The sequence below is a fragment of the Setaria viridis genome, chromosome 8 (assembly GCF_005286985.2).
Source record: "Setaria viridis chromosome 8, Setaria_viridis_v4.0, whole genome shotgun sequence".
Lineage (NCBI taxonomy): Eukaryota > Viridiplantae > Streptophyta > Magnoliopsida > Poales > Poaceae > Setaria > Setaria viridis.
Genome location: NC_048270.2, coordinates 31,374,743 through 31,387,109, shown reverse-complemented (window position 1 = coordinate 31,387,109; position 12,367 = coordinate 31,374,743).

Below are 12,367 nucleotides of genomic sequence, written 5' to 3'. Positions count from 1 at the left end.
TGATCTAAGTTGGAGATGTTATTCTGTATGTTTTTCCTCAGTGCACTACTTAGCATGTGTTTTGTTTTGGGACCAAGTGGAATAGGTTGGGTCCATCCCACTTTTCTAGGTTAGGTTCAACCCATCTCTTGTTTGGTTTGGAGGGATGGGTCCATTCCAGTTTTTTATTTGATTGGAGGGGTTGAGAGGGTTAGGATGGATGTCATTTTAACACCGTTAGCTACAGTAATTGTGAAGCCCACTTGTCAATAGTGGGGCCCACTTGTCATTCTTTCGTATTATTTTTTCTTCTCCTACCTTATCTTCTTCCTCATTCTCCACCCGAGCCTCCACTCGCCTCTGCTCCATCCTTCCCCGCTGGCCCCGCCTCATCCTTCCCTGCCGGCCCCTCCTCTGCTCCATGCCAGCGGCGCCATCCGCCCCCGCCAGAATCCCCGCACCGCCACCCCCGCGCCGCCACCCCCGCCGTCCCAGCAGTGGAGCTCACCTGGGCGGAGCCCGCGCTGCCCTGGCTGGTCGCGGCGCTCCCCTAGGTGGCCGGCGCCGCACCATCCTCCTCCTCTCCCCTACACCCCTAACGGAGGAAACGACGAGCCAACAGAGAAGAACTGGGTTGGCGTGGTCCGACCAATTTGGAGGAAATTAACCAACATACATATAGGAGGAATATTCCCTCCTGGGTTCGACCCAACCTAGATGTATTTTTAACCAAACGCAGGTTGATGTAGGTCGAACCCGTCCAACCCAGTTCGACCCCCAAACCAAACACACCTTTAGCTACTTACGTCCTATATCTAACTGCTCAAGTCTTTGCATGTGTTTGTAGTAATCCAATCTCACAGGACACGTTTGGTAAGTTGACTCATCATTCAGTTTTTATGGCCTCCCAGTGAGAAGAGAGCAGTTAATTTAGTTGAACACACTGAGATAATTTCCAAAACACTATCGGCCTCTATAAATTTGATTATCTCCTGAATTTACTTGTTGTTAGAGGACACTAAATGTTCAGTCGAAAATCTTTTTCAAACCTAGGACAAGCCTCTATCTGCATATATATAACTGTTAAATCGACCCTTACTTAGGGGCTCCATGCCATTATAAAGTTCAAGACATGCAGTGCACAAAGCACCATCGATAATAATATTTGATCTACTTTTCATATTTTTGCTACGGAGCAGTCTAAGGCAACTGCTCCCAAAAATGCAATATTTCCATTTGTTGATTCAAGGAGCAGTGCACCTTGATATAATGTACTCATTCCGTTCCAAAATGTAGGTCGTTTTGGGTTTTCTAGATGCATAGAATTTGTTATGAACCTAAATATAGGGTTATGTCTAGATACAAAACAAAATCTATGTCTAAAAAAGTCAGAACGACCTATATTTTGAGACGGAGGGAGTAGTGCTCAACTTGGTGGTCCTTAATTAGTTTTAATTCTTGCGGTTGATGCTTATTAAGATTAGTGTTAATTGCCATATAATACTATGGTAATTTGTGTTAGAGATAGTTAGGCTAGCTACGCTGTTCTGTTTTTGTGTGCTTGTGGAGTGGAAATGCCAAGCTGTTTCCTGCCATGAATATCCAACTACGATATGGTTTTCTGTTGGAGGACAAACTAATAAATTGGATGACTGCCATTTGTTTTTACTGAACATTGTGCTCCTTCCTGATGGTGTAGCAGTATTTTTAATTGCTTGTCGGTATCTGTTTTGATCCAGTAGCAATTATTAGTCCCAAGTTTATCCTGGTACTTAATTTTGGGGGTTTTGCTCAATTCATTTTGGAACATGTAACCGCAAACAGAGGGCATTTACTTCTGAATTATGCCATGTTTGTTAATCATATACATACCCGGCCGTTCAGAAACCTTGTTTTTTTCCCCCCCTTGGACAACACTAACGGTTGAAACGCATACTGCAGGTGCCGGCGATCGAAACCTAGGCTGAGAGGAGATCCGTGTAGCGCGAAATCTGAGCGCCGATCGAGCTGAGAAAAATCGATTGCCCACGCCTACCAGTGCTGTTGGATGATGGCCTGCATGCTGTGTTCATGTTAAGCTCATCTGGTCTGGTCCTACTTGTACAAGCGCTACATACATGTTATATGTATGAGGCCTGGCTATAGAATTAACTTGCAGTGTTATGTTACCGTGCAATCTGTTTTGTCGATCGGGAGTACCAGCTGCATATTCTGTGCTACCTTACGAGATTATTAATCTGTTTAAAAGTACCTAGAAAAGCTAAACCATTTTACTAAAAAAAAGTTAAAACCACGAAGGGGGTACTAGCTGTGGGTCGGTGGAGGTCCCGAGGAGGCCGTCTGACCGTGCAAATGTGGACAAGAGGTGCCGTGTGTGGCTTCCACTCCTCAGGCCGAGAATGGAAAGTTGGTGTTGGACGAATAAGGACCGGTGCCCATCATCCGCGCTTCGAATGGAAGGTTAACGTGACGTGTGTCCACGGACTATATGCGAGAGTAAGCCTGGAATGATTGGAGCCATGCATACCACAAACCATAGAACAAGACACGAAGCGCACCCATCATATCTTAATTCCTCGATCGATACGTCCATAGCCAGCATTCTACCCTCGCACATTATTGCAAGATCACAAGCGACGAAACGCGCTAGTACTAGTACTTGTAGATGGCAGTAGCTGGTTCGGCCTTCGCAAAAACTGAAAAAAAAAAAATTCTCCCCAGCCAAGGCTACGCGGTTGTCTGAACATCAGGATTCGAGATCAGCTTTCATAAAAAGACGTTGTGAGGAGTCTTAAGTTAAAAAAAAATTTAAACGAAGTAGTAGGAGAGCTGCTGATTGTATTAAAAAGAAGATAGAGTCCTAACTAGGCAGTACAACAACGACAACAACCAACCAAACAGAGCAACTAAAAAAAATTAGTAGGCAAATGCTATAAATTGTGTTTGGATTGGATGGACATGTTTGGTCATATGCTCCGATAGCAGTGGCACAAAATCCCAGCTGCCGAGAGAAACAATCGTAGCATATGCATGCTTATTTTGACAAATTAAAAACCCCTAGAGGTACTGTTGGGGGGAAATATTAACGCTCCCCTAAAACACCACTTAAGGAAGAAGACACGGAGGCCCGGGCCCACCTAGGTGTAATCAAAGTCCCGCCTCGCCCGACCAAGGCGTCAGGATCGAGAACGTCCGACCCCCCTCCTCAAAGTTTCCGCCTCGTCCGACCCCAAGTGAAGGGGTCGGGCGCGCTGGGGCCCCCAGGGGAGGCGCCCCCCTCGGATACGGTCCCGATGGGCAAGACAGACAAAATCCTGTGGGTCCCCCCGTCGGCCTCGCCATAAATGCGCCGCAGGTCTGGCGGAGGGCAGGGCGACCGCGCCCCCCACGCAACCCAACACAAGTACCCGTGCACGACCGCTCTGTGCAGGCTACAGTGCCGGCGGCCGGCTCCCATTCGCCGCAGGGTACTCATGGCCTGCGCCGGCCGGAGCACAGGGGAGAGCGGCCTGTCCTCGGGCCCCGCGCACCCCCGGGTCCCGCGTGCCCAGCAGCACGGATGTGACGCTCTCCCTCTCAGCAGCCATTGCCTGAGTATCCGCATCCACCGTCCTCCCTAACGGACGCTGGGATAACGACGGAACGCCCTCATCATGATCTGACGCCTACGAGCATCGAAGAAGCTATCTGCAGGGAGCAACAACACTTGGCACACGGCGATCTCCCCCTCCGGCATGCGCGCCGGCGCGTGTCCAGGGCCGGCAGAGGCGTCGGACGCCTAGGATCTTGCTCCTCCTTCCTGCCGTGCTTTTTACCATACTACGCTTTACTCTTTACAGTCCTCTTTACTCGATTCCAACTGTAACTCCGGCCACCCCCTTGCGATATAAAAGGAGGAACCCGAGGCTGGAGAGGGGATCGGCTTCCTCTCCCACAAGCGATAGCACACAACAACTCTCCCTGAGAACGCAAGCACCAAAGAGACTTGGGACCAGTCCCTCTCTCGTCAACCTGTAACCCCTACTACAGAACCCCCGCGTGGGCAACACGAACATCCTCGATACTAGACGTAGGGCTTCCTTTGCCCGAACCAGTCTAAACCCGTGTCTCCCATGCAACCACCTGAGGCTTACGCGCATAAAAGAAATTTACTAGTCTAAGTCTTGATCCGTTGATCTTGACAACGACAGTTGGCGCGCCAGGTAGGGGACCTTTGCGCGTACATCTCCAGCCTCAGATGGCCAATTGCGATAGCAGCTTTGCTCCGGGCTCACTGATCCGTTTTGGGAGCCTGGACTTCCTGGCCACCGGGGAAGGGATCGAGCTGATCCCTGTCCTCATCTTGCCCGCTCGTCCTACTGCCCTCGGCCCCACCGCCAGGACGGCGGTGAGCGGTCGGTCGCCTACCAGAAGGACCTCACCAGAGGGACAGCCCTGTGGGCTACGCAACGCCACGGGGGCTTACGGTCGCCTCCTAGCGCGGTCCTTGACCACGCCGCCCGCGAGCAACGAGCTCGTGGACGTGGCGAGGACAATCACCGATGCTGGCTCCAGTAACGGGAGTCCCCGCCCCTCGCGCGAGTGCCTTATGGTGGACACGCACTCCGAGGGGTCCAACGGCGATGGTGCCGAGGGGAGACAACGGGTTCCCCCCTCGCGCGCCGCAGCTACAACTGCAGCCTTACCTAGGGCCCCAGAGTGCTCTCAGCAACCAGAAGCGCACGCGGGCGCTCGCCAAGAGATAGAGCACCCCCACCACGAGGGGGGAGCGCGGCAACGGGCGCGCACGTCTAGGAACGCATCTGTGCGGACAGAGAACGTCCGCCGCTCTTTGCCCGCGCTAGCCAAAACGTCGCCGCCGCGGCGGTATTGCTCCGACAGCTCCCCGAGCCAGCGACGCCCGAGGAGCAACGGGCATGCCAAGAGATGCGCAACCTGCTCGAGTGTGCTGCCGTCCAGCAGGCGGAAAGTTCAGCGTCTCGGCGACGCGGGCAGAACGCCAGCCGGGCGACGCAGGGCACGCCCCCGGAACGGCGGGGGGAATCTGTCCATCAACCCCCTCCGGGGGCGAATCAGGCCGCGTCCGCCCGACGAACCCCGCCGCCCGCGGTAGGAGAGGCTCGGTCCGTCCACCAGCGCGTCGGTCTCATCCGCGACGCCCGCGACACCCTGAACGCGCGGAGGCGCTCCCGCGCGGACAGGGGGGACGGGGCCGATCGAGGCTACCACGTTCACCGTGGCGGGCGCTACGATAGCGGGGAAGACCGCAGCCCGAGCCCCGGAGCAGCAGGGCCTCGGGCCTTCTCCGCGCGCATCCTAAATGCGCCCTTTCCGCCGCGCTTCAGGCAACCCACGAGTGTAGCCAAATACTCGGGGGAGACAAATCCTGGAGTATAGCTCAGCGATTACCGGCTTGTATGTCAAGCTGGCGGGACGGACGATGACCTGTTTATCATCCGCAACCTACCCCTTTTTCTGGCAGACTCCACGCGAGCCTGGCTAGAACATATCCCTTCAGAACGCATTCGCAACTGGAACGACCTGAAAGAGGTTTTCGTAGGAAACTTCCAAGGGACGTACACGCGCCCCGGCAACTCCTAGGATCTCCGGAGCTGCCGCCAGGGGGCGGACGAGTCCCTCCGGGATTACATCTGGCGCTTCTCCAGAAAGCGCACCGAGCTCTCCAACGTCGCCGACGCCGACGTCATAGGAGCCTTCCTAGCAGGGACCTCTTGCCGGCCCCTCGTCCACGAGCTAGGGCACCGAGGCCCGCGAACCACGGAAGAGCTCCTCAACATCGCCACTAGCTACGCCTCTGGCGAAGAGGCTGTCGGAGCGATCTTCGATCGTTCCAAAGGCAAGGCGAAACGGGAGGAGGACGCCGACGAAGGCACCTCCAACCGCCAGCAGAAGAAGAAGGGCAAGCAGCGGCGCGAGGCCCCCCTCGTGGCCACGGTCGAGCGCAAGCGGGGGCAGCCGCCCCCCGAAGGCGCTCCCGGCTTCTTCGACAAGCTGCTCGAGGGACCGTGCCGGAACCACGAGTTCCCCGTCAAGCACGCCTACAAAGACTGTAACCTCATAAAGAGGTACTTTGTGGGCAATCCGGTGAAAGGTGACCGGAAGCGGAAGCCCGACGAGGAAAAGAAGGGCGACGAAGAGAAGGAAAACGGCTTTCCTAAGGTCGACGGCTGCTTCATGATCTTCGGGGGCTCCGCAGCGTACGACACCAAGCGCCAGCAAAAGCTAGAGCGCCGGGAGGTCTACGCGGCCGAGCCTGCGACTCCGGCTTTCCTCGATTGGTCCGGACCGGCCATCACCTTCGATAGGTCCAACCACCCGGGACGCGTCCGACATCCAGGGCGTTACCCACTCGTCGTCGACCCCATCGTCGGTACGACGCGCCTCACCAAGGTACTCATGGATGGGGGCAGCGGCCTCAACCTCCTCTACGCCGAGACTCTCGACGCTATGGGGATCGATCGCTCCCGCCTCCGTCCCAGCATGGCACCCTTCCATGGCGTCGTGCCAGGGAAGCAGGCGACGCCTCTTGGGCAGATCGACCTGCCCGTCACGTTCGGGACCCCTTCCAACTATAGGAAGGAGGTCCTCACCTTCGAGGAGGTAGGGTTTCGCGGAACCTACCATGCCATCTTGGGACGGCCGTGCTACGCGAAGTTCATGGAAATCCCCAACTACACCTACCTCAAGCTCAAGCTGCCGGGGCCCAATGGGGTCATCACCGTTGGCACAACCTTCCAGAAGGCATATGAGTGCGACGTGGAGTGTTGCGAGTATGCCGCGGCCATCACCGTCACCAGCGACATGGCGGTCCAGCTTGCCGAGGTGATCGAAGATCAGCCTGACGCCAAGCAGTCGAGCACCTCCTTTGAGCCCACCGAAGGTATCAAAGAAGTTCCCCTCGATCCCGGTTGTTCCAACGATGGGGTTGTGCGGATCAGCGCAGCCCTATCCCCCAAATAGGAAAGCGCGCTCGTCGACTTCCTCCGCGCGAACAGCGACGTCTTCGTGTGGAAGCCCTCGGATATGCCGGGCATCCCGAGAGAAGTCGCCGAGCATTCCTTGAACATCAGGGCTGGCTCCAAACCAGTGAAGCAAGGCTTGCGCCGTTTCGACGAAGAAAGGCGCAGGGCCATTGGTGAAGAGCTCCAGAAGCTCCTGGCGGCCGGGTTCATCAAGGAAGTGCGCCACCCCGAGTGGCTAGCCAATCCTGTCCTTGTACCGAAAAAGAATGGGAAATGGAGGATGTGTGTCGATTATACCGGTCTCAACAAAGCGTGTCCAAAGGATCCGTTTTCTTTGCCACGAATAGATCAAATAGTCGACTCAACCGCCGGGTGCGAAACCCTCAGCTTCCTCGACGCATATTCCGGCTACCACCAGATCGCGATGAAAGAGGCCGACCAGCTCGCTACCTCCTTCATCACCCCCTTTGGTCCCTACTGCTACGTTAAGATGCCGTTCGGCCTCAAAAACGCGGGGGCTACCTTCCAGCGATGCATGCTGAAGTGCTTCGGGGATCTCATTGGGCGGACCGTTGAGGCCTACGTCGACGACATCGTGGTTAAATCCAGAAAGGGCGACCAGCTCGTTCCCGATCTGGAGCTAGCCTTCGAAAGGCTGAGGGATAAGCGTATTAAGCTTAATCCCGAGAAATGTGTGTTCGGTGTCCCAAGAGGCATGCTGTTAGGCTTCATCGTCTCTGTGCGCGGCATCGAGGCAAACCCAGAGAAGATAGCGGCCATCAGCGACATAGGGCCGATCCGAAACATAAAGGGAGTACAGCGCGTCATGGGATGCTTAGCATCCCTAAGCCGCTTCATCTCGCGCCTCGGCGAGCGAGGTCTTCCCCTCTATCGGCTCCTGAAGAAATCCGACCGCTTCGAATGGACCAGCGAGGCCCAGGAGGCACTTGACCGACTCAAGGATCTCCTAACGAAGGCCCCAATACTAGTCCCGCCCGCCGACGGCGAGACCCTTCTGCTCTACGTCGCGGCGACCACCCAAGTGGTCAGCGCGGCCCTAGTAGTGGAGCGGGAGGAGGAGGGGCACGCTCTTAAGGTACAACGCCCGGTGTACTTCATCAGCGAAGTCTTGTCCGAGTCCAAGACACGATATCCACAGATCCAGAAGCTCGTCTACGCCGTCCTTATCACGAAGAGGAAGCTGCGTCACTACTTCACCTCCCACTCGGTAACGGTCGTTTCATCATTCCCGCTTGGTGAAGTAATCCGGAACCCAAATGCAACAAGGAGGATCGCGAAGTGGGTGCTTGAGCTTATGGACCAGGGTATCACCTACGTCCCCCGCACCGCTATTAAGTCGCAGGTACTTGCCGACTTCGTGGCCGAGTGGACGGAGGTACAAGCACCGTCGGCACCAGAGGAGCAGGAGTACTGGACGTTGTACTTCGACGGGTCACTGATGAGGGCCTGCGCCGGAGCAGGCCTCGTCTTCGTCTCTCCGTTGGGCGTGCGCATCAGGTACATGATCCGCCTCCATTTTCCTGCATCCAACAATGTCGCTGAGTATGAGGCCCTACTCAACGGGCTCCGCATTGCCATTGAGCTGGGAATCCGTCGGCTAGACGTCCGGGGCGATTCTCAGTTGGTCGTCGAGCAAGTCATGAAGGAGTGGAGCTGCCATGACCCTAAAATGGCCGCCTACTGCAACGAGGTCCGTAAGCTCGAGGACAAGTTCGATGGGTTGGAGCTCAACCACGTCGCAAGGCGCTTCAACGAAGCCGCTGACGAGCTAGCGAAGGCGGCGTCTGGCCGGATGCCCGTCCCCGACAGCGTTTTCGTTAGCGACCAGCTGAAGCCTTCAATCCGTTATCTGGAGCCAGCAGGGGTCGGCGAGGCATGCCCAGCCCTGGGGTCGGGACCCGAGCCGGGGGAGGTCGGCAGCGCGCCACCTGTCCCGGACCCGAGCACCGATCCCGAGGGAATCAACGCTGCCTTACCCGACCCGGCCCTGGAAGCCAAGCCATCCGACCCCGTGGTTATGGAAATCGCGGCGGGCCCCGCGGCGGGGGCCGACCCCCCGACCGACTGGAGAGCCCCGTACCTCGACTACCTTGTCCGCGACACGCTCCCAGCAGACAAAACAGAAGCCCGCAGGATCGCGCGCCGTGCGAAATCTTTCACCATCATCGACCAGGAGCTCTACAAGAGAAGTCACACTGGGATCCTCCAGCGCTGCATCCCGATCGAGCAGGGAAAGGCGCTGATCCAGGATATCCACGTCGGGGCTTGTGGTCACCACGCTGCGCCAAGGACGCTTGTTGGCAACGCCTTCCGACAAGGTTTTTACTGGCCAACCGCGGTCGCGGATGCTACCCAGGTAGTCCGCACCTGTGAAGGATGCCAGTTCTTTGCCCACCAAACTCACCTGCCCGCGCAGGCGTTGCAAACCATCCCCATCACGTGGCCGTTCGCGGTCTGGGGGCTGGATCTCGTCGGACCCTTCAAAAGGGCGCCCGGGGGCTTCCCCCATCTGCTCGTCGCTGTCGACAAGTTCTCCAAATGGATCGAAGCAAGGCCAGTGGCGCAAATCAGGTCCGAGCAAGCGGTACAGTTCTTCACCGACATCATCCACCGGTTCGGGATACCAAATTCCATCATCACCGACAACGGCACGCAGTTCCCCGGGAAGAGATTTCTCCAGTTCCGCGACGACCACCACATTCGAGTGGATTGGGCGGCAGTGGCGCACCCCCGCACGAACGGGCAAGTCGAGCGAGCCAACGGCATGATACTCCAGGGTCTCAAGCCACGGATCTTCGACCGCCTTAAAAAGTTCAGCGGACGGTGGGTTGCGGAGCTCCCAGCAGTCCTCTGGAGCTTGAGGACGACCCCCAGCCGGGCGACAGAGTTCACCCCGTTCTTCATGGTCTACGGGTCAGAGGCCATCTTGCCCACCGACCTAGAGTACGGGTCGCCGAGGGTCAAAGCATACGACGAACAGGGAAACCAGGCGTCGCTCGAGGACGCACAAGATCAACTCGACGAGGCACGAGATGTAGCCCTACTCCACTCGGCTAAATACCAGCAGGCCCTACGGCGTTACCACAGCCGCAGGATACAAGGCTGCGCCTTCAACGTCGGTGATTTAGTGCTCCGCCTCGTCCAAGATAACAGGGGTCGGCACAAGTTGACTCCCCCATGGGAAGGCCCGTTCATCGTCGCACAAGTGCTACGGCCAGGCACCTACAAGCTGGCAACTCCCGACGGGCAAATCTTCAGCAACGCCTGGAACATAGAACAGCTAAGGCGCTTTTACCCATAGCTTTTATTTCCAAGTTATGCATAATCTTGCCGTCTTTTCCGTTCTTTCGTCCAAGCTCAGGGGCATCCGACCCTGGCCTCGTCCCAGGGTCGCATACCCCTCGGGGGCTACCAGTTTTGTTCTTCTGCGAAAAAATAAACCCTGAACCACCTTGGCTCAGGTCTTTTCGTTTAAGCTCAGGGGCATCCGACCCTGGCCTCGTCCCAGGGTCGCATATCCCTCGGGGGCTACCAGTTTTGTTCTTCTGCGAAAAAAGAAGGCCTTCTCCTTTAAGCTCAGGGGTATCCGACCCTGGCCTTGCTCCAGGACCGCATACCCCTCGGGGGCTATCAGGGGTCCCGACCCCAGCCGCTGGGCGCCACCTAAAAAGAAAACGGTTTTTTCTTTTCTCAGTCTGAACACTCCCTTTCGAAAACCTTTGGATGCAAAAAAGATAAGGATGCGTGAACGGTGCTCAGGCAAGTTGCAATCGGACCGCGAAAAAACATACGCCCCAGCGGCTACGGCACCTTCGCTCATTAAAACTTACTGACGCACCCGGCAACGCATCCTAAAGCTTTCGAGCCCAAAAGAATAACAAAGGGAATCGGGTTCTTTTGTGCAAACAAAGAGTCATAAGAACAGGCCCGTATGGCCAATGCAAAACGAGTTCAAAGGACTGACATAAGTACAAACTTTTTGGGCGCGAGCTCGGTACAGCTAATTCGCAGAGGGGTCGGCAGGAGCGGCGGCTTCAGGGTCGGCAGGAGCGGCGGCTTCAGGGTCGGCAGGAGGGACGGCTTCATCCTCCAGGAGCTTCGCGAGGGCCTCCGCCGGCACGGTCACCCCGGCATTGATCTCGTCCAGCTCGGCTTCGGTGTAGCCGGCGTAGTACCCTTCACTCATCCCGGCAAAGTTAATACCGGAATAGTGAGAGCCGAAGACCCCGAAGGCTCGCCGGACGCCAAGGCGAAGCGCGTCCACAGCGATCTCGCGACAGCGACGGCGCACCTTGAGGACACGAGCCGGCAGAGAGCTCGACCCCTCCTCCGGAGCTACACCAAAGTCGTCGCAGATGACGCGGACCGCATCTCGCAGGGCGCCGTGCTCGCCGCGCTCCTCGTCGAGCAGAGCCCGCAACTTGGTGATCTCACCTGCAGGAGCCACCCAGAAAACCCCACCAAGTCAAAGAACAGAACACAAACGACACAGGAACACGGGAACGGAAAAAACCTCACCGTCGGCCTGGGTCTTCAATTCACGCTCCCGGTTGGCGCTTTGGGACACGGCGGACTGAAGCCCCTGCACCTGCAAGCGGAGTTGATCGTTCTCCGTGCGAAGGGCTCCACGCTCCCCCCTCAGCTGCGCCAGCTCCTCGGCGTCCCGGCGGGCCCTCTCAGCAGCAACTTTAAGCCCCTCGGCGTCGTGGCAGGCCCTTTCCGCGAAAGCCTGGAACTCCTCAAGGTCGAGGCGGGCCTTCTCGGCGACGGCTTGGAGCCTGGCCTCCGCACGCCGCGACCCCTCCAGCGCTGCCCGCTCACGCTCTTGCAGGTCGCGGATGATCCCCTAGGCGGTGTTGACCTGCAAAGACAGGTCCCTGGTCCGCTCCCTTTCGGCGCCAAGCTGCAGGGACAGGTCCCTGGTGCGCTCCCTTTCGATGTTGAAACGCTCCCAGAGACCCTGCTGCCGCCGGAGGAAATCAGATTTCCCCCGGCTGCCCTCTTGGAGAGCCTGCAAAGCAATACGCCGTTTAAGGCAAAAAAGGCAAAAAGGAGGCACTCATCACCAAGCAGTAGAAATAACATACCTGGCTGCCAGGGACCACGGTGTTGGCCAGAACTCCCAGCGCCGAAGTCAGAGCCGCCTAAACCTGGGCGACGCTGCCCTGCATCGCCTGCCACCTATGCCACTCGGCGGCGGCGGCCAGCGCGAAGAGGTGCCTCGGCGGGTCATCACGGGATGACCAGCGGAGGACGGACCCTCTCCACGCCCTCGGGACGGAGGAAGCCGAGGTTGAGACAGGGGCTGACCCAAACGTCGCTGTCGATGACGGCACCACGACGCTAGAGGCCGCCGGATCCGCCGACGGTCCTGGCGCCTGCAC